General features: G+C 43.6%; 2 protein-coding genes across 5 annotated transcripts in view; one reads left to right on the top strand and one right to left on the bottom strand.

The window, feature by feature from the left end:
* RASSF8 (Ras association domain family member 8) overlaps window positions 1-10,283 on the bottom strand; it is a 137,101-nt gene extending 126,818 nt beyond the window's left edge. For 3 of the 4 annotated variants that reach the window (XM_044941264.2, XM_045165322.1, XM_044941265.2), the window contains exon 1: window positions 10,010-10,283. The gene's annotated coding sequence lies outside the window, so the exon portion shown is untranslated. Of the gene's footprint in view, window positions 1-9,761; window positions 9,781-10,009 lie in introns of those variants that run through there. The other variant, XM_025283407.3, reaches the window with a different exon arrangement.
* Window positions 10,284-10,566: 283 nt separating this feature from the next.
* Window positions 10,567-25,972, top strand: part of LMNTD1 (lamin tail domain containing 1) — a 505,938-nt gene continuing 490,532 nt past the window's right edge. Inside the window, exons 1-2 of the mRNA XM_025283405.3 lie at window positions 10,567-10,853; window positions 11,002-11,082. The gene's annotated coding sequence lies outside the window, so the exon portion shown is untranslated. The remainder of the gene's footprint in view (window positions 10,854-11,001; window positions 11,083-25,972) is intronic.

Raw genomic sequence — 25,972 nt, 5'->3', positions numbered from 1 at the left:
GGGAAGGGAAGGGAAAGGTTGAACCATTTTTTTCATGTGATCAAACAGCACATTTAGATGTTTCAGCATCAATGCATGAAACAGCGTGTTAATTCAGTTCTGCTACAGCCTGGCTCGTCCAGATGACAGGGGAAAGCTGGAGGGCAGCCACAGGGTGGGAGACCAGCGGCAGATTTCACAGGTCCTGTGGGCTGCAAAAGAGTTCGAACTCAAGCCTGCAGGCAGTGACGGAGTGGAGTTTTTAGCAAGTCAGTGAGATCCATGTATCCAAAAGCTCTGGTGATATGCAGAAAATGGGTCTCAGGCAGGGAGACCAGTGGCGTGGCAGCAGTCCAAATGAGAGATGCTAAATTAGGGTAGTGAATGATGGAGAAATGGAAACGATTTCCTGAGCTATTCAGAAGGGCGCTCAGGACTAGATGAATTAGGCAAGGTGAGGCGGTACAGGAAAGGCAAGATTAGGAACAAGGTGGATGATGCTACCACAAACCCAGGTCAAGCATCAAGGAAGAAGTCAAGCGGCAGGCTGATCCCGAGGGACTGTTGTGTGTTTTATGGAGAGGGGTCTGCAAGTCACAGTACAGAAACAAACAGCATTTTGAAAAAAATATTCCAGGTGGCTCAGAGGCCCCCTGCTGTCCACATGGAACTGGAGTTTAAGAAATCATAGGTGTGGGGGGCAGGGAGGGAAGGTAGGAAGGAGGTCTCAAGCAGTCCTTCTCAACCAGGAGGCTACTAACAAAATACAAGGGACATGTCTTCACCACGTGGCCTAGGTTCTGCCCACTACACATCGGAAATACCTATAACCTGGACTCTGTGACAACCAAAAGATGCCCCATGTATCTCCAAATGGTACCCATGTTTGGGAGCTTCTGGTCAAAAAGGAGAGGAAAAAGCAAAGAATGTTTAGTCTGAAAGATCAAAGATGGAAGGAAAAGCAGATCTCACCCTCCCCTCCAGCCAACGGGTCAACCCCATTTCCAAACACACCACTGTGTGACCCTTCTCTCCATTTATACCACTAGCACCTTACTACTCCATCCCTTGAGTGAATTACTGCAGTAATTTCCCCACTGCTCTTCCTGCTTCCATTCTTTTTCTCTCCTTTTTATTAAGTCACCATGCTGTATGTGACTTCCCTCAGGACTTATAACTGTTTTTGTACCGTGTGACTCCCTTCACCCATTTCATGCCCCCACATTCCCACCCCTTATTTGTGCAATTGTAAAAGACTGCACATATAAGTGAGACCAAGATCATATAGTATTTGTCTCACTCTAACTTATTTCACTTAGCATAATGTCCTCAAGGTCCATCCATGTTGTGGCAAATGATGGAATCTCCTTCTTTTTCCTGGCAGAATAATATTTCACTGTATATGGACACCACATTTCCTTTATCCATTCATCCATTGATGAGCACTTAGGCTGTTTCCACATTTTGACTTCCTGCTTCTATTCTTTTTTAAAGAATATTTATCTACTCATTTATTTGGCTGTGTGGGATCTTTTGTTGCAGTTTACGGACTCTAGTTGTGTCCTGCTTCTGTTCTTAATTTCCCTTGACAAGCCCTTTTTACAAGAGAGCAAAGTGAACCTTTTCAACATTACTATTTTATTTAACAAGTACTTTTGTAATATTTGGGGCTTCCCTGGTGACTCAGATGGTAAAGAATCTGCCTGCAATGCAAGAGACCTGGGGGTTCAATCCCTGGGTTGGGACGATGCCCTGGAGAAGGGAATGGCTACCTACTCCAGTATTCTTGTCTGGAGAAATCCATGGACAGAGGATAAAATCCACGGGGTCACAAAGAGTCGGACACGACTAAGCGACTAACCCTTTACAGTGTTTACAATCTGCCATGCTCTGTTCTTTACAAGCATGAACTCACTGAATACTCAGAACACTGGGAGATAGGTGTCATTCCTAATCCAACTCTACCAGTGAGGCGCAGAAGTTATCAGACTACTCCAAGGGCACAGAGCCAGTACGTGCAGGGCTGGGATTTCAACCCAGCCAGCCAGCCCCAGAGTTCATGTTCTTGCCGACTACTCCATGTTACTCTCCAATTCATTCATTCCTCTGTTCAAGACTGTCAACTGTCTTCTTACCCAAGAGTAAAAACCAAAATCTGTGTTACGGCCAATAAAGCCCTAGTACAGGGGTCCCCACTACCTCTTTTCCTTCATCTCCTACAACTGGTCTGGCTACTCTGATGGGCACACCCCATATGTGCCTGCTCCAGGGTCTCTGCACTCACTGTTCCCTCAACCTGGAGAGTATCTTCCTCCAGACAGCTACAGGGTTGGCACCTTCACTTCATTACTGTCTCTACTCAAATGTGCTCTCCTCAGTGAGGACTTCTTGCCCATCCAATACCAGATTACATCTCTGCTCCCACCCTAGTATTCTCAATTCCTCCACCCTCCTATATTTTTTCCTCCAAAACATTTATCATTGTAAAATGAGTGTACAATTACTCATTCATTTATTATCTAACCCCCCCTAGCAGAGCACACTTTTCATGAGAACTGGAGTCCGTGTGTTTTGTGCTCTAGTACAGCCCCACACATGGAAGGGTATGCAGTTTATTTTTGAACGAATGAATAAATGAATGAACAAAGAAAGAGCATTGACAAGGAAGCCAAGGAGAAGTTTCAAAGCAAAGAGAGAGAGGTCAATAGTGTAAACATGCTACAGAGAACTTTGGTCGTATTGGGGTTTTCATATTGAAAAGCTCCCATTGATTCTGGCAACTAGGATATTGGTGCCTGTGGCAAAAAATGCTTCTAAGAAATGGCACCTTTGGAGAGTGACTTGGCAGGTGATGTAGCAGAAGTAGTAAACACAGACAACTCCTGTAAGAAGTAGGCTGTGAAAGGAGACAGAAGGAGCAGGAAAGTCAAGAGAGACTTGGGCATGTTCTTTCCAGGCTGAGGATAAGGAGTCAAGGAAAAGTGAGATAGAAATTTAATGAGGGACTTCCCTGGTGGTCCAGTGGCTAAGACTCTGCGCTCCCAATACAGGGGCCGGAGTTCAATCCCAGGTCAGGGAACTAGATCCCACATGCCACAACTAAGACCTGGCACAGCCAAATAAATAAATGTTTTTTTAAAAAAAAGAAAGAAAAGAAAAAGAAATTCAATGAGTGGAAGGGTTACCAGTGGAGAAGGCTGTGGGGATGGCTGCCTCCAGACTGTGGGGGTGGGGAGGGCCGCCCATGTCAACTAGCAAACTTTCCACTCCCACCCTGGATGACTGACACTGACAGTGTTCTCTCTAACTCAGGTGCTCCCTGACCATCGATCTGGACAGGCTGCAGAGGACTTAGAACTAGGCCTCTCCAAAGAGCCCTGAGGCCTGTCCAGACCTCCAGTTCAGACACAGTTCAGTAGAACTGGGTGAGGGGAAAGGCGCCAACTCCTCACTGAGACACTTCACATACTTTCATTTCCACATACACACAGACATCTCTTTTATTCCAAACCAGCCCTGAGTGGCAAATCAGTAGCCCCATTTAAAGACTGGGAGACATGAGGCTGGGCCAGAATCATAACTTTTCTAAGGCTACCCAGGTCCAGCCTGGCTTTTAACTGAAGTGGTACTCTTTCCAATATGCATTGTATGTTATTACTCAGTAGAATATAACACGAGGAGCTGCCCTATGGCATCTTACTTAGTTCCCCAACCACGGATCAAACTCTTTTGTATTGGAAGGTGCATTAACCATGCCCATCAGGGAAGTCCCCCTAACTTTTTCAATGTATAAACTTATATTTAGAAGAATAACGTAATCTTAAGTTATTTTTGATTTTCCAATATGAAAATTACTATTATTAAAAGATGAACATGATTTAGCACTCAGAAGCCAATGACAGTAAATGAGAGTGACAAAATATATTGCCCACATGAATAAAACCTCATGGAAAACTATCAAAACTCTCTTGTTAAAACCTGTATTTTTATCTGATTTCTTATCAAAACAAAGAATAAAACATATACTTCTGAATGAGAAAATGCCTTTCTTCATGCATAAAACTTGGACAGCACTGGAGTTAAATGCAGTGAGATCTGTGATATATCTGAATGTGACCAAAAAAAATAAAATTGCCAAAAATAAGTCTTCTAAATCCATAGCAAGGCTGTGAAATAAATAGGTAATAAATGCTATTGGTGCTAAAACGCTTTCGGCAACTTCAAGGTCATGCAGTTCAGTTCAGTTCAGTCGCTCAGTCGTGTCCGACTCTTTGCGACCCCATGAAACGCAGCACGCCAGGCCTCCCGGTCCATCACCAACTCCCGGAGTTCACCCAAACCCATGTCCATTGAGTCAGTGATGCCATCCAACCATCTCTTCCTCTGTCATCCCCTTCTCCTCCTGCCCCCAATCTTTCCCAGCATCAGGGTCTTTTCCAATGAGTCAGCTCTTCACATCAGGTGGCCAAAGTACTGGAGTTTCAGCTTCAACATCAGTCCTTCCAATGAACACCCAGGACTGATCTCCTTTAGGATGGACTGGTTGGATCTCCTTGCAGTCCAAGGGACTCTCAAGCGTCTTCTCCAACACCACAGTTCAAAAGCATCAGTTCTTTGGCACTCAGCTTTCTTTATAGTCCAACTCTCACATCCGTACATGACCACTGGAAAAACCATAGCCTTGACTAGATGGACCTTTGTTGGCAAAGTAATGTCTCTGCTTTTTTTAATATGCTGTCTAGATTGGTCAGAACTTTCCTTCCAAGGAGTAAGCATCTTTTAATTTCTTTGCTGCAATCACCATCTGCAGTGATTTTGGAGCCCAGAAAAATAAAGTCATGTTTACTGGCTACTCTGCATGACCTTTTCTGGGCTCCAAGGTCATGCAGAGTAGCTAGTAAATATGTATATACAAGGGCTTCAACAGTAACTTTCTTCTCCAGCACAGGGTGGCTGGAGGTCAAGTGGTGCGAATGGTAAAAAATCCTCTGCTAATGCAGGATTCACAGGTTCGATCCCTGGGTCAGGAAGATCCCCTGAGGAAGGGAATGGCAACCCACTCGGGTATTCTTGCCTGAAAAATCTCATGGACAGAGGAGCCTGGCAGGCTACCAATCCATGTGGTCGCAAAGAGTCAGACATGATAGTGTGCACACGACAGACACACACACACACACACACACACACACACACACACAGGGTGCGAGCATCCTGGGGCACAGAGCCTTCCCACAAAAGCATGTCACAGCATGCACCCCTCTTCAGTCCCACTCCCAGTATTTTTATACAAGGAAAAGCAGGTCTAAATAAGGATCAAGGTGAGGAAAAGGATCTGGCTAGAGAGGGCATTTCTACTTGTCATGCCTTCCTGACTAGAAAATAAAAGATGGGAAAATGAGGGAACGACAAGAACAATCTCCTTGAGTGAAGCCCATGTATGAAAAGCTGAAGATATCTTTTCATGATGTTAACCAGGTAAACTACCCACTTCTCTTCCGTAAGAGCACCTAGCCCAGAGCTTGGCACATAACAGGAGGTTCAAAATGCTTTAATCTCCTTTGTTCTACTCTCCCCACCTGAGGGCATCCAGCTTTTAGGTGGCAAAAACTCAGGGTCCAAACCACAAAGACACAGAACATTTGGGGGAAAACTAGAGTTTGAGTGCAAAGAAATAAATCCTACAATCAACTCCTAAGTTCCCTGTATACTTGGTGACCTACCAGATACAAAATTGGGAAAGAACTGGAATTACTACATGCTGAGGGTGTGAGGGGGTAAGTTCTAAAAGGAAATCAAAGTCCTAAAAAACTAAAGTCAAAAGAACATGTGGGTGATTATGCAAGAAGTAGAGGCCAGAAACATTAATAAAGACATAAATACTTCAGAGTCATAGTGCATCAAGTGAATATTTTGTAAAGAGCAACCACATGACAAAAACACTCAAAGCTTTAAGCCTTCCTTGGCCTTGGAAAGTCATGAGACTTTTTTGGCTAGAATAAGGAATGCTTTAGAGAGGGGGAAAAAGAACTTCCACACCTCTAGGTGGCTCCCATTTTTAAGCAACTACCTCTCTACCTTAACTAAATGGCCAAGCAATACCTAGTTATTTATACAAGTTACAGCAACAGCTGGACAGTATTGGCCATCTTCAAGTCTATAACTCTCCTTTTTCTACCAATTTGTCCTTCCTTCCTTTGAATTCGATCACCATGTAATCCACAGCTGCTGACTAACATGTTATATCACATGACATGCAAAGTAATATGACATGGTAAGGTTTTTTCTCAGCACAGGATTACTGAAAGAAAAAAAAAAAACAACCTAATCCCTTTAATGATGTACTTAGAAAAAAGGATTATCTACAGAAAATCACAAGAGTAACACTAATTAAATGGTGTCTCAGTTTATTTAGAATTTTCCACAGAGCCTCAATGTATTCATTTTACCTGATATGTGCAAAGGTTATTTCACCGTACACATAAAACCAGCAAAGAAGGAATGTAGGAGATAACCAAGCCTGGCTTTTGTGTTAGGAGAAGTAGGTTTAACAGTGATAAAGAAGGCAATCAATATACAAATCACAACTTGTATTACTATCTTATTCATTACAATAATATTTATTAAACATTTAATCACAACTTGTATTACTATCTTATTCATTACAATAATATTTATTAAGCATTTACTATACACACAAGAAGCACTGGTATCTATAGACTAGTGAATAAACCAGGCATTATTTCTGCTCTCAAAGGCATGAGAGAAACATGAGACAAATAATAATTATAAATTGTGGTAAGCATTAAGAAGGAAAAGCTGACTCTATGAGGGAGACAATAAAGGGGTTCTAAGTTGCATGACTTTAAGAGTGGCCTTCTCAGAGAAGACCTTTATAGAGGATATCAGAACCAGCATAGAGGATACGAAATTCCTCGAGGGGGTGATCCTGAAACAGACCACCAGCGGCAGCCCTAGCTGAGCTGGCTGTAGAGTTGGATCCTGTGGCTGACCAGAGACGATGATGGGGGACGCTGCCAAGCCACACGTGACCTTGCAGATTTTATATTTTACCCCAAGAAGAGCTCTGAAGACTTTAAACAGCAAGTGACTTCTTTTTTCCCTTTCTGGCTGCTGGTGGGAAGAAGGGCTAGAAGGAGGGCAGAGCCTGAGTGGCAGATCTCTGCAGTGGGGAATGAGGACGGTGGCTTGAACTAAGATGGGAGCCCAATGGAGACTGAAAATCAGGTTTCAAAGAGATTATGCCAGAAAAAGTAGACAGGACTTTGTGACAAACTGGCTAGGTGGGGGTGACAGAACAAAAGATCTAGTGGAAGATGACTCCAGCCTGAGCCACTCATTAGGTAGATGAGATGAAAAACGGAGGAGGAACAGTCTGAAAAGTGGAGTAATCCTGAGCTTGGTTTTTGTTGCAGATGCTGCCATTTATTGGTTAAGATGTGTCAGGCATCTCTTTTACTAATGATATCCCCATTTTACAGAAAGCAAACTGTAGCTCACAGATGTGGAAGCAGCTGGGCCAAGCTTACTCAGCTGGAGTAACAAAGTTACACTTACCACCTGAGTCTGGCTGGCTGGCTATGGGATAAGCATTCTTTCCACTATAGGGAGCTCTTGGAAACTACCTCTGCACTCTGAATTTTGAAATCTATTTAGGGTTGGAGCAAGCTAGCATTCTAGGAAAGTAAACAGGTGATACGATAGTTTTAAAATCCATATCCTCAGAGTCCTGCTGCACAGTGCTTTCCTGTCTCACTCTCATCCCCGCTCCATTTCTACCTGCAAAGATTTTTGCAATGTTTTAAACACTAGCAAGATATCTGGGACCTTAATGCCGTACAACAAACAAGCAAAGTCATTATTCCAGGAATCAACCATAATGAAAAGAGCAGTAATATTCAATGATGAACAATATTTTTACTCTCAAGTCATTACCTATATCAACATAAGATAGACCAATTAATGAGTAAGAAACTCTCAAACCCTTATCACAGCTCAAAATGGCCAAGGCATTCAAGTCAAAAATTAACACAAGCCACCCAGCACAGAGGCTACAAAGGCCAAGCATTGAGATTCACATTAAAAAATCGAAACCTTAATAAAAATAAAATTTTAGGCAAAGGAAATGATACCACAACCTTATAATCTAAAATCTGCAATTCCCAAATATCTCAATCAAATGCCAAATTCAAGAAACATGTACCCTTGAAGCAATCTAAACATTTTCCCTTCTTTTTAATTGCTTTTCCCTGCAGCATGCTGACACTTCAGCAAACTGAAATGCCTTTCCTCTCTGCACAGTCTCATGATTTACTCCCTCTCAGATGTCCCCCTTTAGCTACTGAAGCCCCCAAATTAGGCATCATCAATGAACCTGGAAAGAATTCAAAGCATTACTGCCAACTGTCTCTTATTGAGAGCACCAGTTTGAGACTCTTAAAAGAAGAGAAAATGAGGACAGGGAGATTTTTGGAAGGTTTTTACCATCTACATTACAAATTTTATTTTTGTTGGGTCTGATCCTCCAAAAGAATAACCATCAAATCACATTTGGTCTTTAAGTGGGGGATGGTCACACGTAATGTTTATGGTTTGGGGACAGTTCCCCATGGGGATAAACATGATTAAAAGTCCAATTAATATGCCAGAGAGAAGATAACATCTCACACAGACCACCCTCCAAAACTACAGAGCTCTTCTCTGTCCTGCCTCCTGATTCTCGGGTCCATTCAGCACTTCCCCGCAGAGGGCTAGCTGGCATTCACTGCTGCCTCGCCCAGGCAAAGGATGGGATGCTGAAAATCCATCAAGAAAGCTTCCCATTTTTCTGTTCCTTCACAACATGACTGCCAACTCTTGGCAGACCAGACATGAGACAGACTTAAGAAAAAAGAAAATAAATAGCAAAAATAAAAGACTACCTGGGGCCTCCTACCAGAATGGGTAGTTAATCCAATCGACACAAAATTAGAGATCTATACATATTTAAAGGGGCTTCCTGCAGACAAAACAGATCTGACGAAGAACTGCTGAGCCACATTATACTGGAAAACCCATAAATGTTCGTCCTCGCTGTCACCAGGCTGGAGGGTTAAAAACAAAAACAAAACCCAAAAATGCAATGCTTCCATGTATTGACTGCGCTAACCTGACGGGTTTAAGTCAGCTATGAAACGTGCCCTGCATCTACTTCCCGTTTGAAAGCCTAAAGATCAGTTGACAATTACATCCGACGCTTGCACTGCTCAAGATGCCGTTTGATGCTGAGAAAGTAGTGGTCTAGCAACCCCAGGCGGCTCTAGGATGCTAAAATAACAACGCAACACTCGATTAGGAGTCCAGGTTCTCGGGTTGTAAGACACTGTGCCACCCGTGGACCTCACATTCAAAGCTCACGTCCCTTTAGGTTCAATCTTACTAAGCTTTCCGCGACGAATCCTCTCAAAGTTTCTAGTTGAAAACCGGAATTACTTTGAAAGTCCCCTCATCTGGACTCCCCTCCCCAGACGGGTTGGAGGAAAGCGGGAATAGGAACAGAGGATGGTTAATTGTTCAAACAACATTTAAAAACCTGTAAACCAATCATCGTTTTAGAGGAAAGAAAGAAGCTTTCACCAAGCCGACGCTGGGCAAGCGAGCATCCGATTTCCATTCAGAGAGAAAAATATTAAAGAAGCCAGACATACGTTTCCCTTCCCAACAAAAGTGGCCTCTAAACTCCCCGGCCAAGGACACTGGGAGGAAACAGAGAGGCTGGGAACCACCTCGTTGTCTTGGTCAAGGCGCGGGTCTGCGGCGGAGAGAACGCGCAAAGGGGGAGACAGCAGGCAAAAGGTGAACCGCAGGAAGCCGGAGCCCGCGGCGGCGGCGGGGCTGGAGGTGATCCGGCGAGGAAACCCGAGGTGCAGAGAGAGGGGCGGGGAAGGGAGAGCCCAAAGGCTCCGGGAGGAGGAGGGAGGGGTCCCCGGACGCTGCCCAGAGATTGCGGCCGCCCAGTAAAGTTAATACTTACTCAGTTTCGCAACTGCGCCGCCCCCGCAGGCCGCCCCGCGGGGCCAGCTGGGGCGCTGGGGACGCGGCGGCGGCCGGAGCCCAGCGGCCGCCCAGCGCCGGTCCCCGGCCGCGCAGCTCCGCGCGCCTCGGTCCCCGGCGCTCCGCCGGCCGCCCGCCCCGCACCGGCGGGAGGCCCCGGCTTCGCGGCGCGCCCTCTCCGCGCACCTACGGGCCGGCTAGGTGAGCGCGGACGCCCCGGGCGGAGTGCCGGGGCGTGCGAGCGCGCGGGTAGCCGCGGCGCCGCCGGCGGGAGCTGCTCCCAGCGCCGCGCAGATGACCGCGAGCGGGCCGGCCGGTGAGGATCGGCGAGCAGCTGGGCGCCGGGCGCGGTGAGGGGCGCCGGACGAACGCGGGCGGCGGACTCGGCGGCCGGCTGGCTCCCGCGGCCGGTGCCTCTGGGCGGGGGGCCGGGCTGGGGGCCGGGCCGGGCCGGGCGGCAGGCGGCTCCGCCCCTTCGCCGGGCCGCGGACTGAGCCCGCGAGAGCGGCGGCGCGGGGGCGCCCCCCTCGGCCGGGCGCTCGGGTTACAGCCGCCGCTCCCCGGCTGCCCCTCCCGCGCCTCGCCGGTTCGCCGGCGCCGGGAGAGACAGTGTAACGGAACTGGGACGCCAGCGCTGCATTGTGGGATCTTTTAAAGCGGCGGGGAGCGCGGCCCGGCCGCTCGGGCCCCCGCCCCCTTCGCCGGCTCGGCCCCCGCGCCACCCGGCCCGCGACGCACCCCCGCCCACCGAGGCCCGGTGGGCCCGAGAGCCAGACACGGTGCCTCGCTGACTCTCACGGAGCAAAATCTTCCATCGCCCAGGGGTGAGACTTGTAAAACTGCCCTCCTCGGTCACCCCGGAAAGTAGGAGGCTTTTTCTGCAGACTCTGTTAGAAAAAAAGAAAGGGAAAAAAAAAAAAGGGCCCTTCCATCCCCCCAGGACTGAGGGTCTGAATTGCTTTTCATCTGCAGTGGCAGTGATTCAGCGACCCCCTTCTCAGCAGCAGGCAATGACAGAGACAGGAGACGAAAAACACAGCGAATGAATCAGACGTGAGTAACCAAGTTTAGAAAAAGCTGGGCTCAGATTCAGAAAACCGCTCCCCCACCCTACCCCAGCCCCTACACACGTCTACCTTTGAATAGAGCACATCGTCAAGGAAGGAGAGCGGTGTTTTTATTTGGAAACGCACATGTATGTTTCGTCTTCACTGTTCCACCTCTTTTCTGTGGCATGCGGTTACTCTAGTCACCGGACAAAATTCGGTCTTTGGTTCAGACTTGTAGTCACACAAGCTCACAACTCAGGAAGGGCTTTCAGTTTGGAGGGAGATGGTATGAGGATAGATGGTGAATGAGACGCAAGGAAGCATTCCGAAGATAAAGTGCCCCTTTTGATTCTCCAGACACTCGTTTTTTTGTTGGTTTTTTAATAATTGAAACCGGAATGATTACATTTGAAGCACAGCTTGTGACCGCTCACCTTACTCAGGGCTTGACTTGTTTGGAGTTTGGGTTGGTAGACTTTTTGTTTCTTCCTCTTGTTTTTTTGACCTTTAGCTCTTGCACAGCTCATTAGTTCCTCTGCTTCGGAGGTGAACTGAGGAGAGAGAGAAGGTAAGACTCAAATTTGGCTCATCAACAGTTGGAGGATTTGGGGACAAGAAGAGTTCTCTATGATTCAAGTGTAAAACCCAGGGGAACTTTTTAAAAGATGGAGGGCATGGGATCCTCTTCTCAGAGAAGTTTTCCAGCCTTAATGTTAACATTTCTTAAGCTTTCATTCGCTTGTCAACCTTTCACTCCGCTGAATAACATCAGTCACTGCCTGATTGCCAAATGTGATGGAAAAATTCAGCCCCCATGTGGCATTTGCCAGTGTGGACCCCTCCTTCTTTTGTAGAACCTGCCTCCCTTGTTTTGCTGGAATAGTTGTCCTTCTTTTATGGAGGTCCTGAAACAGGGGTGAGTGATAACAGTATGGGGTGGGGTTATCGTTGAACCTGGGCTCCAGATCTTACCAAGTAGAAGGACCTTAATCTTATTTCTGTTGATCACCAGAAGGGTGCTGACCTCGATTTTATCATTTGTCCAGAGGTGAACAAGTTGACTGACCCATGACAACCACCTTTCATACGACCAGCATGTAAATCAAGATGAAATTTATGATGATTGAGTAACTGTGTCCACTGTTTAAGAGAAGCACTTACTAGGCCAGGAACCTGTTGAGCTGTCCTCATGCCCATGTGTTGCCTTTTTGGTGGCTACAGATGCCAGTGAACTTACCACTGTCCAGCCTGGATAAATCGAGACAAATCTCTTCCCTACCTTAGCCCCATGTGGTTAATTCATTCTTTGTTCAGCGTATAGTATAATTTGTTTTGAGCTTTCTTAGCTGTAAATCACATCCCTGTTAAGCCTTCCTGAGATCACACCAAATGTCCTTGGCAGGATTTGTAAACAACCCTTATTTCTGGTCTCTAATTATATTCCCTGAAAGTAACCTAACTCGAATAAGTGAGTATTCATGCACTTAAAGCCCTGTGACACAGTCAGATTTTATATGCAAGAGAAGAATCTGAGAGGGTGAATTCAGAAAAGAGGAGAATCCCAAGGGAGAGAGACATATGTCTCCTCTTTCCTGAATCAGTGCAAATGAACTAGTCAACAGCACCTAGAGTTACGTTGTATGTGTTATTAGTTTCCTGCTGCTATCTGTAAACAAGTTAACCGCAAACTTAGAGGCTATAAGAATGTGTTATTATAGCTCCAGAGATCAGAAATCCCCAAATCAAAATGTGGGCTGTTGTTTGTCCTGGAGGCTCTAGGGGAGAGTCCACTTAGTTGCCTCTTCTAGTTTCTCCATCTCTTGGCTTATGGTCTCTTTCTCCATCTTCAAGGCCACAGAATAGAATCTTCAGATCTCTCTTTTATGACTTCTGCTTCATGGTTAGAAAGACAGCTCTTTCTCTGGGCTAGGCAAAGAAAGTAGGAATTGATGTAGATACATTTCTAGCCATATATGTCATGAACTGAATTGAGTTATTTGCAGAAAGAAAAGATACTGTCTTCATTACTAGTAAAACTGTCATCTGAATAACTTTTTTGACTGTGTGGTTGTTAAAATGATACCTCATTAATAAAACCTCTTTCCTTTTGGTGACCCATATAACTGAAACCCAAGGTGTTAGCACACTAAGTTCACATGTGCAGTTCATGGAAATAAATTCCTTTCTCTGGAAATCCCTGGCAACTCTTTTTATTGTGTCTATGGAATCATATGGCTAAGCTAGAGAAATATGTATCTAGGCCAGCATTTCCCAAACTGGTCCACCAGAGCACCACCTTGTAAGATGGGACGCTGGGAAGACAGTTGTACTGTGCTCAGATAAGGCCCATGAAACACAGTCGTGTCTATGGCTTAGGCCAGAAGAAGCTTGTCAGTGGGTCAGATCCATTAAGAGCCACGTGTCTGGAGGAAGTCCCAAGGGAGAAACAAACATTTTTGTCACGAAGAAGGTATGTGTGCTGGAAGGAGTGAATTGTGGACTTTAACTTAGACATTCCATTATTATCTAACTCCACTGTTTTTCCTTCTTTTCCCCTCCTTCGTTCCACACTCTGTGTTTTACCCAGAGTAGTTTACAGCTGCCTAATCTCAACCAGTGGCTCAGGACCACTCCTAGGTTCTCTTACCATGTGACCCTGAAATTGCTTGTTTACCAGTGGAGCCTCCCTCTACTCCCCAACCTCGCTCCCCAACCCTCTTCTTAAAGCCAGGGGCTATCTTGTATTTGTCCATGTATCCCCCGTGCATGACACAGGCCTGGCTCAGACTGGGAGCTCAATTAATACGAGTTGAAATAACAGTGATATGAATGAATGACAGTATAAATGCAGTAAACTCATGTCACCTGCTCATGTTATATTTGCCTTGGATCATCTTTCTAATGCATTACGAGCAGAGGGTTCCATTTCCTTAAATAATAAACATAACAAAAGCATAATAAATATGGTATTGTGCTAGGTTCTGAGCTTACATAGATTGACATGACATAATCTCAGCCTTCTGTGAGCTCACAGTCCATCTGAGAAAAGCGGTTCTAAAAGAAGAAAAGAGGCAAGTAATGCTAGTTGCCTATCCCATTCTCTTTCTCCACTCCTTTCTTAGAAATAGAAACCTGATTTTGTGCTCAGTGAGCTCTCTCTCACAGCCTTCCTTGCAGATAGGGGTTACTAAGTTTTGGCCCTGTGGACGGAAGGTGTTGTATGGGCCTTCCAGGAAAACTCATTTGTGTGTCCTCATTTATAAGCACGGCTGACTCAAGCACTATTCTTGCCTGAAACACAGACGTAATAGCTGGAGTTACAACTCCAGTCTTGTGACATCAAGGCTACCTAGAAGCCTGAGGTCATCTACTAAAATTTGTGCAAATGGGATCATTTAGAGTTTTTCAGACACTTACCAAGCCTGCATTTAGCCACGGTTACTGACAAGTTTAGAAGGAAAAAAAAAAATCCCTCCTCTTCAGTATGTGTATAGAAAGCAATTAAATGTGGTTTTCTTTACCATTCCTAATGAATATCTTGTACACATACTGAAACACAGCAAAGATCTATAATTATTGTGATTTATTTGACCAACATAAAGGGCCTTTTTAGAAACAACCAACAATTCTCAGATCTATAAGAATTTTTAATTTAATGATAGTTTCTTGTTTAAAAAATAATAAAACATTTAGATACCAAATCATAAACAGCTCCTTAAAAGACCCTCTAATAATATGATGGGGCACATTATTATTTAATAAAATAATATATTTTATTAATCAGTGAAATGCAGTATAAAAAGAAAAAGCATAAACTATAAAAGGAAATTTTAACAGGGTATATCAAAAGAAATAAATGCAAATATATTTAGAAATAGGATTTAAAATGTGATTGGCTTCTTATTTAGGTAGAAGTTTTTGAGAGGATAATCCCATGAAAGTTTTCTTATTTTTTTAATTATAGGCTAGAAGAGTGGATTTAGTCAGCTGAGACTAGCTCAACAAGAGCCTATACTGGGATTAGGATATTGGGGGAAAACAGTGAATGCCGTGCCTGATGTTATGAAGTTGTACCTTTGTAAATATGTGCAGTAAAATCTGAACTGTCTGACATTCTTTTAGCCTGAATGCCACTCACCGACTCCCTCCATGTCTCCAGTGCTATAATTGGGGTTTATAATGATGATCTCATATGACTCTGAATTATAGCAGGAAGATTAAATTATCTTCTGCTTTGCCTTCATGTATTCAATTGTATATTTTTATTAATTGCAAATTGGACATCTGATCTGTTTATAACACTGCTGGTTTAACCAGAGCCTCCTTATCAAGGACCCAGTCATGGACAATAATAGAGTTTATAGTTCCTGGAAAGGAAACAGCCCAACAATAAATTTAAAATGTGAGATTTATATGATCATAGTAAGAATAATTAGTATAAAATAATTTAGACTCAGCAACATCTGAAAGAACTAACATGTATTGATTAATAATAAATGCTGCACATCCAATTCTTTTAACAAGTATAATCATATTCTGTAAGAAGAGAAAAATTAGAGTATGAACAAAATAAATCTTCATTTCAAATTTGGTAGAAGGTGGACTGTTAATGTTAGCAGAAGGGCAGATATTAGGTGTAGGCCCAGGAATAGGGAGCAGCAGAGGATGAGATGGTTGGATGGCATCACCAACTTAATGGCCATGCATTTGAGCAAACTCTGGGAGATAATGGAGGACAGAGGAGCCTGGCATGCTGCAGTCCATGGGGTGGCAAAGAGTCAGACACGACTTAGTAACTGACCATCGACAACTGGAATATTATACACTGAGTTGGATTATACGTCGCAGTTTGGTTAGGGTCCTGTCAAGCTGTTCCTCTTCTCACCCCTGGTTTCCCCAGAGATGTACGGCGATGGTGACAATAAAGAACCTCTAGTAAACACAAGATGAGCATGTATATTAGATCAGGTTCTCTGGAAGTAGAGCCTGAGGCAGGGATTCTGTGCTTCAGAAGGAGCCCAGCTCCAGCATGATCCTATGGGGTAGTCTAGAGCAGGAACTGGGCTGCAGAGTTGGTCCCTTGGCACAAAGAGACTGGCCTTTTACACTCCTATTATCAGTCACTCATTGGCTGTGGGTTGGTGGTAACACCTAAGGCATGGCATCTCCTATTCCCCAAGGGCAAAGAGGATTCTCTGAGAGGGAGGCACCTGCATTTAGTAACTGACACAGCCCGAGAAAGGGATCTGAGAAGGGTACCAGCAGTACCCACTAACAAATCAGAGCCCCACACCAACCCTTACTGATCCTGTAACAACTGAAGCATACTACTAAAAAGTTCCTCAGATGCCAAGTACCACATGTGACCATGTTTCTAAAGGAAGGTATGTTCAGAGCACAACTTAGAATTGTGAAGAGCCAACTCCCTCCCTCCTCACTTGCACGTAGTGCTAAGCAGGGGTGGATGATGGAGGCTGCAGGGACTGAGGTGAAGTGCCCAGCAAAGAAGGAGCAAAGGATGTTAGGAGAATGTAGGATAGCTCCAGACAGGCTGGGATGGGACAAGGGCACCTTGGGTTAAGGCTTATGTCTGAGGCCCACTTGCCAAGCTCCCTCTTTCTTCCACTGCCCCTAGAAACAGTACTTGCCTATTTATCTTTCTTCCATCAATCCCTGAGCTGCACACCAGGGTTTCTATCTTCCCTGGCCACTGGAGCTGTACTTGCCTTTCTTCAAACAGCTTTTCCACTGCTCTCTTTTTTTTTTTTTTTAATTATAGTTGATTTGCAGTCTTGTGTTAGTTCTGGGTATATAGCCAAGTGATTCAGTTATATGTTCCTTTTCAGATTCTTATCCCTTTTCCCCACCACTCTTGATATAATAAACATTCAACTTCAGCTTCTCTGACACCCTATAATACTTTGACAGCTAAATATGATAGTGGACATGGGGAGATTTTTAATTTGTCAGTCAGTAAATTGTGTCCCACTCTTTGTGACCCCATGGACTGCAGCATGGCAGACTCCTCTGTCCTTCCCTGTCTCCTAGAGTTTGCTCACACTCATGTCCATTGAGTCGGTGATGCCATCCAACCATCTCATCCTCTGTCATCCCCTTCTCCTCCTGCCCTCAGTCTTTCCCAGCATCAGGGTCTTTTCCAATAAGTCAGCTCTTCACATCAGGTGAACAAAGTATTAGAGCTTCAGCTTCAGCATCAGTCCTTCCAGTGAATATTGAGGATTGATTTCCTTTAGGTCTGACTAGTTTGATCTCCATGCAGTCCAAGGGACTCTCAAGAGTCTTCTCAGCACCATAGTTTGAAAGCATCCGTTCTTCAGCATTAAGCCTTCCTTATGGTCCAACTCACACCTGTACATGACTACTGGAAAAAACTGTAGCTTTGACTAGATGGACTTTCGATGGCTAAGAGATGTCTCTACTTTTTAATACACTGTCTAGATTTGTCATAACTTTTCTTCCAAGGAGGAAGCGTTTTAATTTCAGGGCTGCAGTCACTGTCAACAGTGATTTTGGAGCCCAAGAAAATAGTCTCTTACTGTTTCCACTGTTTCTCCATCTATTTGCCATGAAGTGATGGGACTGGATGCCATGATCTTCGTTTTTTGAATGTTGAGTTTGAAGCCAGCTTTTCACTCTCTTCTTTCACCTTTATAAAAAAGACTCTTTAGTTCCTCTTCACTTTCTGCCATTAGGATGGTATCATCTGCATATCTGAGGTTGTTGATATTTCTTCTTGCGCTCCTGATTCAGCTTGTGCTTCATCCAGCCCAGCATTTCTTATGATGTACTCTGGATATAAGTTAAATAAGCAGGGTGACAATATACAGCCTTGACATACTCCTTCCCAATTTGGAACCAGTCTGTTGTTCCATGTCCATTTCTAACTGTTGATTCTTGACCTGCATCCAGATTTCTCAGGAGGCAGGTCAGGTGATCTGGTATTCCCATCTCTTGAAGAATCTTCCACAGTCTGTTATGATCCACACAAGCAAAGGCTTTAGCATAGTCAATGAAGCAGAAGTAGACATTTTTATGAAATTCTCTTGCTTTTTCTGTGATTCAACGGATGTTGCCAATTTGATCTCTGGTTCCTCTGCCTTTTCTAAATCCAGCTTGTACATCTGGAAGTTCTCAGTTCACATGCTGTTGAAGCCTAACTTGAAAGATTTTGAGCATTACCTCGCTAGCATATGAAATGAGCGCAATTGTACAATAGTTTGAATATTTATCCATCCCAGGCTGTTCCCCTTTCTAAGTTTAGCTCCATGAGCCAAGCCCAGTGTGGGTACTACGGTCGGTCTTTGAGAAAAACAGAGGCTGTGCTGTAAGGCTGCATTTCACAGGAGCACCCCAAGGCTATCCTGGGAGGTGCTGAGGAAAGGCTCTGTGGTCCTGTGGGGGAGTGAGGGAGGCAGATGCAGAGCCGCCCGGGAGATACAGGTGTGGGCAGGTGTACAGGAGTGGTTACAAGGCAGTTCACGGTGTTCCTCTAGCAAACTCAGAGACTTCCCTTCTCTTCCTCCCCTGGCCCTTCAGCCCCAAGCCTTCCACTGAAGGCACCATTTTAGACTAATGGAAGGTACATTTTTGACATGGATGAATAGATGAGTATGGGGCAAGAGTGTAAGATACTGGCTATTATAGGCTCTGAAGGAACGGAGTAAAACCATAATTTTTTCCCTAATCAGGAAATGAAAGAGATGTTCCCTTTACCCTACAGGCTGGGATAGAAATAAATGACTCCAAGAACTACTGACATTGAGATTACGAATAGTACCACCTTGGCTGGAACCAGAATATTTCCCGATATGGTTCTCAAATAAGTAAGGAGTTGGGGTGCCCTTAGCAGTATAGCCCACATAGGTACCATGTGACACAATGGGGTGGCTGGTTAAGACAGTAATGGTGTCATCATCTTATTCCTCACACTTTCCCGGAGAGACCCTTCCCTTCCTGCTGCTGCTCATCACCCTGGGTGGGGATCCCAGTCTTCCTGACCTGCATGGGAGGTAAGGCAGTCTGTTGAAATAAAAGAGCTGTAAGAGAACTCTAAAGCTCTTTTCTCAGAAAGATGGGGAGGATATCAAGACAGATCTTGGTACAAGTCCTGACTCTGCTTCTTATATTTGAGACCTTAGCTTTCTTACCTGCCAAAAAAATACAGGGTAGGGGAGAAGAGGATAATATTGGTAGCATGTGAAGAGTTACAGTGATTAACTGGAGTAATGTGTGTAAAGCATTTACACTGCTTGATATCATTTACTTACTTATCAAGCATTTACTGCTTGATAAGTAAGTGTTGTTGTTGCTATTATTATTATTATCTGCAGGCTTATAGGTGAGAATATACTTTCAGTTCAGTTTAGTCGCTCAGTCGTGTTTGACTCTTTGCGACCCCATGGACTGTAGCACCCCAGGCCTCCCTGTCCATTGCCAGCTCCTGGAGTTTGCTCAGACTCATGTCCGTTGAGTGGGTGTGCCATCCAGGCATCTCATCCTCTGTTGTTCCCTTCTCCTCCTGTTCTCCATCTTCCCAGCATCAGGGTCTTTTCAAATGAGTCCATTCTTTGCATCAGGTGGCCAAAGTATTGGAGCTTTAGCTTCAGCATCAGTCCTTCCAATGAATATTCAGGGTTGATTTCCTTTAGGATTGACTGGTTTGATCTCTTTGCAGTCCAAGGGACTCCAAGAGTCTTCTCCAGCACCACAGTTCAAAAGCATCAGTTCTTCAGCGCTCAGTTTTCTTTATGGTCCAGCTTTCACATTCACACATGACTACTGGAAAAGCCATTGCTTTGAGTAGATGGAACTTTGTCAACAAAGTGATATCTTGGCTTTTTAACACTGTTCTAAATACCTCTAACATAATAAATTTTAAAATATAGCAACCCATATCATATATACTATTATCATACCCATTTTATAGATTAGGAAGCCAAATCATAGTTCGTCATTAGATGTGGCACAGCTGAGATTCAGATCCAGGAAGTCTGGTTTCAAAATCTACACTTTTTCCTAGTATGATATGTGGTTAATGAGTGAGGCAAAACTTAAAAAGAGCTGAGAGAATGAAGCATACAGTTGGCATGGGTTCAGGGTGCAGAGATTAAACTGGAATTGTAAATTGAGGTCTGGGTTAGGCAGATCCCTTTCACCTGGTCCTCCAAGTGTGCTGAGGCTGAGGGGTAGAGAGTGAGGATTGGGCAGTCCCAGCAGCATCAAAGCTTTCTCACCATGGACTGCTCACCCAGCAAAATAAATTAACCTACTATTTTAGAATGATTGATGTTTCCAAGTCAATTTACAAGCAAATCAGGCATATAACCCACAAGTGAACTATGGCTAAGACAATGATGTGCATTTTCAAGGACATTCCTGGTCTTATATGTCTTTTAACAGATAAGAGAGCATCCCGGTAAATAACCCACTGAGTGCTAGTTCTTCTGCTTAATTAGCTTTGTGACCCTGGACATGTCCATTTGCCTTCCTGCACCTCTGTGTGGTGGAAATGTGGCCTGATAGAGGTTCTTTGACCTCAGCATTGACTGATAGAGCTGGCTGCCTGATGGGAATCCCCTTTCCTCTTCCAGTGTTCTCTGAATACCCTCCATCTGTGTTTATTCCAAGTGGACCAAATATACAGGTGGGTCTGCATTCCTTTCACAGCAAGGGCTTATAGAATTACCTTGAATGTCATATCTAGCTCTAACATTCTGAGCATATGAATCAGAAATTAAAATGATTAGTGCCATTGAAAGAGAAGAGACATAGAAGGCTTGCTTCAGCTTCTAATAATGACCCAAAGAACAGTTCAGAAATCCAATTAAGAAATACAGAAAAAAAAAAAAAAAAAAAGAGTTAGGCTTCATTAGCACCAGGAACATAATACTCAGTGAACATAACTCTGTTATTTATTTATTTTTTAACCTTATTCTGTGACTTCATTCCTAGCATTCAATTTGTATATTGATTTCTGAGCATTGGTTTCCAAAACAGTCAATCATCCTGAAAGGAATACAGGCCACCAGAGCTTTATAACAAATAAATGGACAAAGACTGGATACTTTATGAAGAAATAGCCTCGTGTTTCTTGCTGCCCTCAAAACTGTGACATCCATGTACTAATCGGGGTCGTGACAGCATGTCAAGCTGCAGGAAAAACTGCATAATACTCTAGTGATTCTAGACGGAAGTAGATAATCAATTCAGCCCTGGACAGCTTCAGAGAGTAAGTCAAAAAGAGATCTTTTTATTTTCCTCAGGGCAGAGATGTTTTTTGGTTCTGTGTTTTAATTTTAGCGCCTGCTGTTTCCTAGGGAAGTGTTGGTTAAAACAAAAATTCTGTTTATTAGATCCAAGTGTCAGGAATTAATCAGAGATGAATAGCATGTCAATTTCCCTTCTCCTGTAATATAATAAAAGAATAATGATGACTGTAACTCTGGGGGTCTGTGTAGGTAAGGAGTCTAGTCCTCTCTGGCCATTATATGTAACTACAAATAAAGGAATATAAAGGAGTTATTAGGAACAAGTTAAGTTTAAAAAAGCAAGACAGAATGAAACATGGGAGCTAAAATTCCAGGCCTTGGCAATCAATCCCTAGACCTGGGTGCTCTGCAGAAGAAGGAAACTGACAGAGACCCCATGGCAGGTCATTTTAACTTCTGCCTTTCCAGTAGTCTGGAGTTGGAAAAGAGAGGTAGTGATCTGGGGTAGGAACTGCTTTACATGTAATAAATAGTTTACTGTGAGTGCTCAAAGGACGTCCTTAGGATATATTTTAGAGATAGTGAAGAATTCACATGAATAAATAAAATTCAAGTTTCTAAAACTGAGAGAAAGTACACTATGGTGATACCCTAATTTCTTAGTATGGGCAGAAAGTAACATGGGCAGAAGAGAAGATGCATTAGGAAGTAACATAGGTTTAAAGGAGGTTTGAAAGGTTTCTAGGACCAGCATATAATCCTCCCAGGTTGTGGATAGCATCTTGGAGTGTTCTCTTCTTTCAGACCTGCTCTCCAGCAGCCAATTCAGTAGTCATTACACACAGAAGAGGTGCTTGCATGAGTCTTGTTGTTAGATAAATGAAAAGCAAATTAATGCACTTTTCAGAACTCCCTTCAGAGTCCTGAGCCTGAGCAAGGACAATTAGCAAAAGCCATAGACTATTTGAGAATGAAGTATATTGAAGTCTTCTAAAGCTGGTTGTCAGTTTTTAACCCTTCTTCATCCTCCTGGTTACTCTTGCCCCACTCTTGAGAACAGAGCCCTGTAGATGCCTCCAGGCAACCCGTAATGAATGGATTAGCATCTAGAATAGGGCTAATAGGGCTGACTTCAGGCTGTTTATCTGTCTGGGCCTTCATCTCTGCATGTATAAACATAGATGATGATAGTGAATATTTACCAAATAATGTGATCTGACCTAGAGGGGACCCCAGTTCAAGGTAGCCTTTCTCCTTACTCTTACTATAGACATCAGAAGTTTCAGGTCGAAAGCCTGATGTTTTAGTGAGATGCTTTCCCTTCTTATCTCATGGTGGGACGGTGAGTCAAGTGTGAGACCAGAAACCCAGCCTCTTTGTTAGCAACGGGGAGAGGAATGCCCTGGTGATGATTCAGAAGCGAGCACCAGTATCAGGTGGGCAAACATGAGACAGAACAGTTTCTTCACATAGTTGTTTTTTTGTGTCCATTCTGCTGATAAACATCCTCACTCAGAACTTACTACTTCAAATGAAAAATATTGATAAGCCAGGTGATTTGGCTGAACCGATTGCTGAATCTCTCTGTAAAGCAGTCAAGTCCATTGTCACGGCCAAACTGAAGCTGAGAAAACTTGAATTACTGCCTGTCAGTTGAGCTGGATGAGGTCTTAGGCTCATCTCATCCAATGCCTTCCATTACTGGTTGAGGAGTCAGAGCTAGAGATGTCTGGGGACTGCTCAAAATAATGCAGCAAATTAGACTCAGAGTTAAGACTCAAGATGGGATGCAGACAAACATTTGTATTTATTAAGCTACACACCATTTCTATTCCTTGTGTCATAAACTTGTATTTCTCTGCAAAATAGTCAATGCAGCAATAAACCAGGATAAGAGAAATTTGTGAGTGAAATTGTGCTGACAGGTTTGGGGTTATCTTAATAGTCTCTGAAACCACAAAGAGCATTTGATTCAATAGTTTGCAGCCAATTTGAGAATTTATATTTATTTTCAAAAGGTGCTTTCATTTTCAGAAGTTAAAGAAATCCCTGTTTCATGTTCAGTCTTCAAAAAGGCTGGGTGGGCTGGTGATACCCGTGGTGATGGTTCTTTGTGGCCAGTGCCACTCTTAGACCAAGTACTGCTCAGAAAGCAATTCAATGCAATTTTGGAGGAGCCCAATGTCATGTCTTTCTGATTATAGTACGTGCGGTTGTCAAGCGAAAGAAACCACATCCCTTGGTGAGTTCTGCAATCAATGGGCTGTGAGCAGTCAGCCATGCTCGTGGGGAACAGCTTTCCACTGTATTTAAGGCACAAGACTTAACCCTGGATCAAGCTGCTCAAAATTGCCTTTTTACTCAAGATCAAGCATGTTTAGAAGTCCTCTTGTATTAAGGAACTATTAAGTTGCACTGAAATAAAACAGCTAGAAGGAAAAAAAAAATATGTGTACTTGAAAGACGCAAAGAATTACCTTCATAGGGGCCCCATTCAGGTGTATCTTTTCTGCTATCAAGATTCTTCTAGTTGACTTTTTTTTGGCTGTGCTGGGTCTTCGTTGGGGCTCAAGGACCTCTTCCATCTTGTACAGGGGCTTAGTTGTGTCATTTGAACTCTTTGTTGTAGCATGTGGGATTTTAGTTCCCCGACCAGGGATTGAACCCACATCCCCTGCACTGGAAGGTGGATTCTCAGCCACTGAACCACCGGGGTGTGTGTGTGGGGGGGAGTCCTCTAATTTGTGTTTTGATATGTTTTCCTTTTCTTAATTTTAAACCACAAATTTTCCTTGTGCCAATAAGAGTGAAATGAAATAGAAGTCAGTCACTCCCTAAATCCCTCTTAGATCGTGAACATTCTTTCTCTCCTTGTGGTCATGTGCATGCTGCCTCTACCAGTCTGAGACCCTCATGGCAGGCAGTATTCAACGTCCTGGAGATGGGATCAGGGAAAACTCAAACCTCATTCTTCCCATCCTTCCCCCTAGATGGATGCCTGTGTCCGTCTTGGTTCCTTTCCTCCACACTAGCTGTGTCTTTCCTTCTGGTCATCTCTTTATTCACGCCTTGTACACTAGAGGCTTGAGCACAGGAGATTTTTCCTCCCTTCCATTCTCTTTCCTGGTTACCTTTAGACTCCTTTCCTCGTACACCCCTGTTCATTATATTCTCCCTCCCGTGTTATTCCAAAAATCTACCTGTAATGCATGGCTGGTAAGCATATTCATTTTGCTTATGATTAACCTCGAAAGAGGACTGCACTTTTTGGTGTTTTTAAATTAAAGAACCACCACCAGAATACTTCTGAGAGTTCACTTTGACTTTATATTAAAAGTATTAATATTCATTTCCCACTCCCCCCACCATATCCTTCTCTAATTAAACTTAATTTCCTTACTGAAAATATTTTAAAAAATTATTTCTGGCTCACGTCCTGAGTGCTGCAGTACAGTATTGTGTTCCAGTACCCTTCATTGCAGATGTACCGCAGGAGGTAAATGAGCCCTTTTGAAATAATTTTGGAACCTGGCCATTTTTAGAACATTGTTTCTATGAGAAAACAAATTCCCAGCTTTTAGAACAAGATTTATTTTAAGTGGGGTATTTCCTTTATGTGTTTGGTACAAAAAAAAAAATCTTTTTGATGTGGTGACATAAAATCAAAGAGACCTGCCTTAGTTTTTACCTTGTTGAATATTTTCATAGTAGAAAAAACTGAACCTGTTGATTTCTTACATTTTATTGTTTTAGGTAGCATTCTAGAGACCTTTGCAATGCATGTGGTTGGTGATTTGTGAATTTTTCATAATTAGAGTATGTAGAGACTGCAGTTGTCCACTATTTCTGTTTTCCCCCTCTTCCTTCCGGGCCACATAGAGAGACTGCCGTGATTTTCCAGTCTGCCATGGAGCCAGGTGTGGCCGTGGGACTGGATGCTTGCCAGTGGAATGTGAGTACAAGTGGTTTGAAGAACTTTTGCCTTATCTGCTTAAGTGGATCTCCCTGGCCGGAGACTCCCTCTCTTTTCCCTACTTGACCAGCTAGACCTGAACAGCCCTACACACCAGCTGTTGAGGGCAGAACTGTTGCCAGCCTGGGTCTCCAGTGACTGACGCCGAGCTGCCCACCAAGCTGGGGCACTTACCTTGCCCCGTTAGCTGGGAGACAAATAAACTTCATTGTTCTTGGAGCCACATACTTTGGGGGCTCTTTTCTTAATGGCAGTTTAGTCTACTCCATAAAATTACTACAAAAATTATTTTACAAGATGTCCTATTGTATTTAACCCCAGTATACTGAATAATCAAACTATATAAACACAAGAGTCATTTTCCTCAGAAAACAAAACTCTGTGGACATTCATCTTTGTTTCTCCTAGGAGTTTTCTCTATGCATTAAGAAATGGCTAAGGCTAATTTAATCTTCCATTCAAACACAAAAATCTGTTTGCCAAAGTCAGACATATTTTCCAAAGAGTAAGGCTCATTTAATCTTCCATTTGAACATAAAAATCTGTTTACCAAGGCCAGACATATTTTCCAAAGAGTTGTTATTTGAAAAGGGTAATATGTTCTGGCCTTCATTATATCTATTAAAGGAAAATAGGTAAAAGAATACCCACCTCAGAAGCACAGTTCTTTGATATAGTATCCCATGATAATC

Source organism: Bubalus bubalis, chromosome 4 (assembly GCF_019923935.1).
Source record: "Bubalus bubalis isolate 160015118507 breed Murrah chromosome 4, NDDB_SH_1, whole genome shotgun sequence".
In the NCBI taxonomy this organism is placed as follows: domain Eukaryota; kingdom Metazoa; phylum Chordata; class Mammalia; order Artiodactyla; family Bovidae; genus Bubalus; species Bubalus bubalis.
Note: the sequence above shows the minus strand (reverse complement) of the source record. Positions and strands in the feature narration are given on the sequence as shown.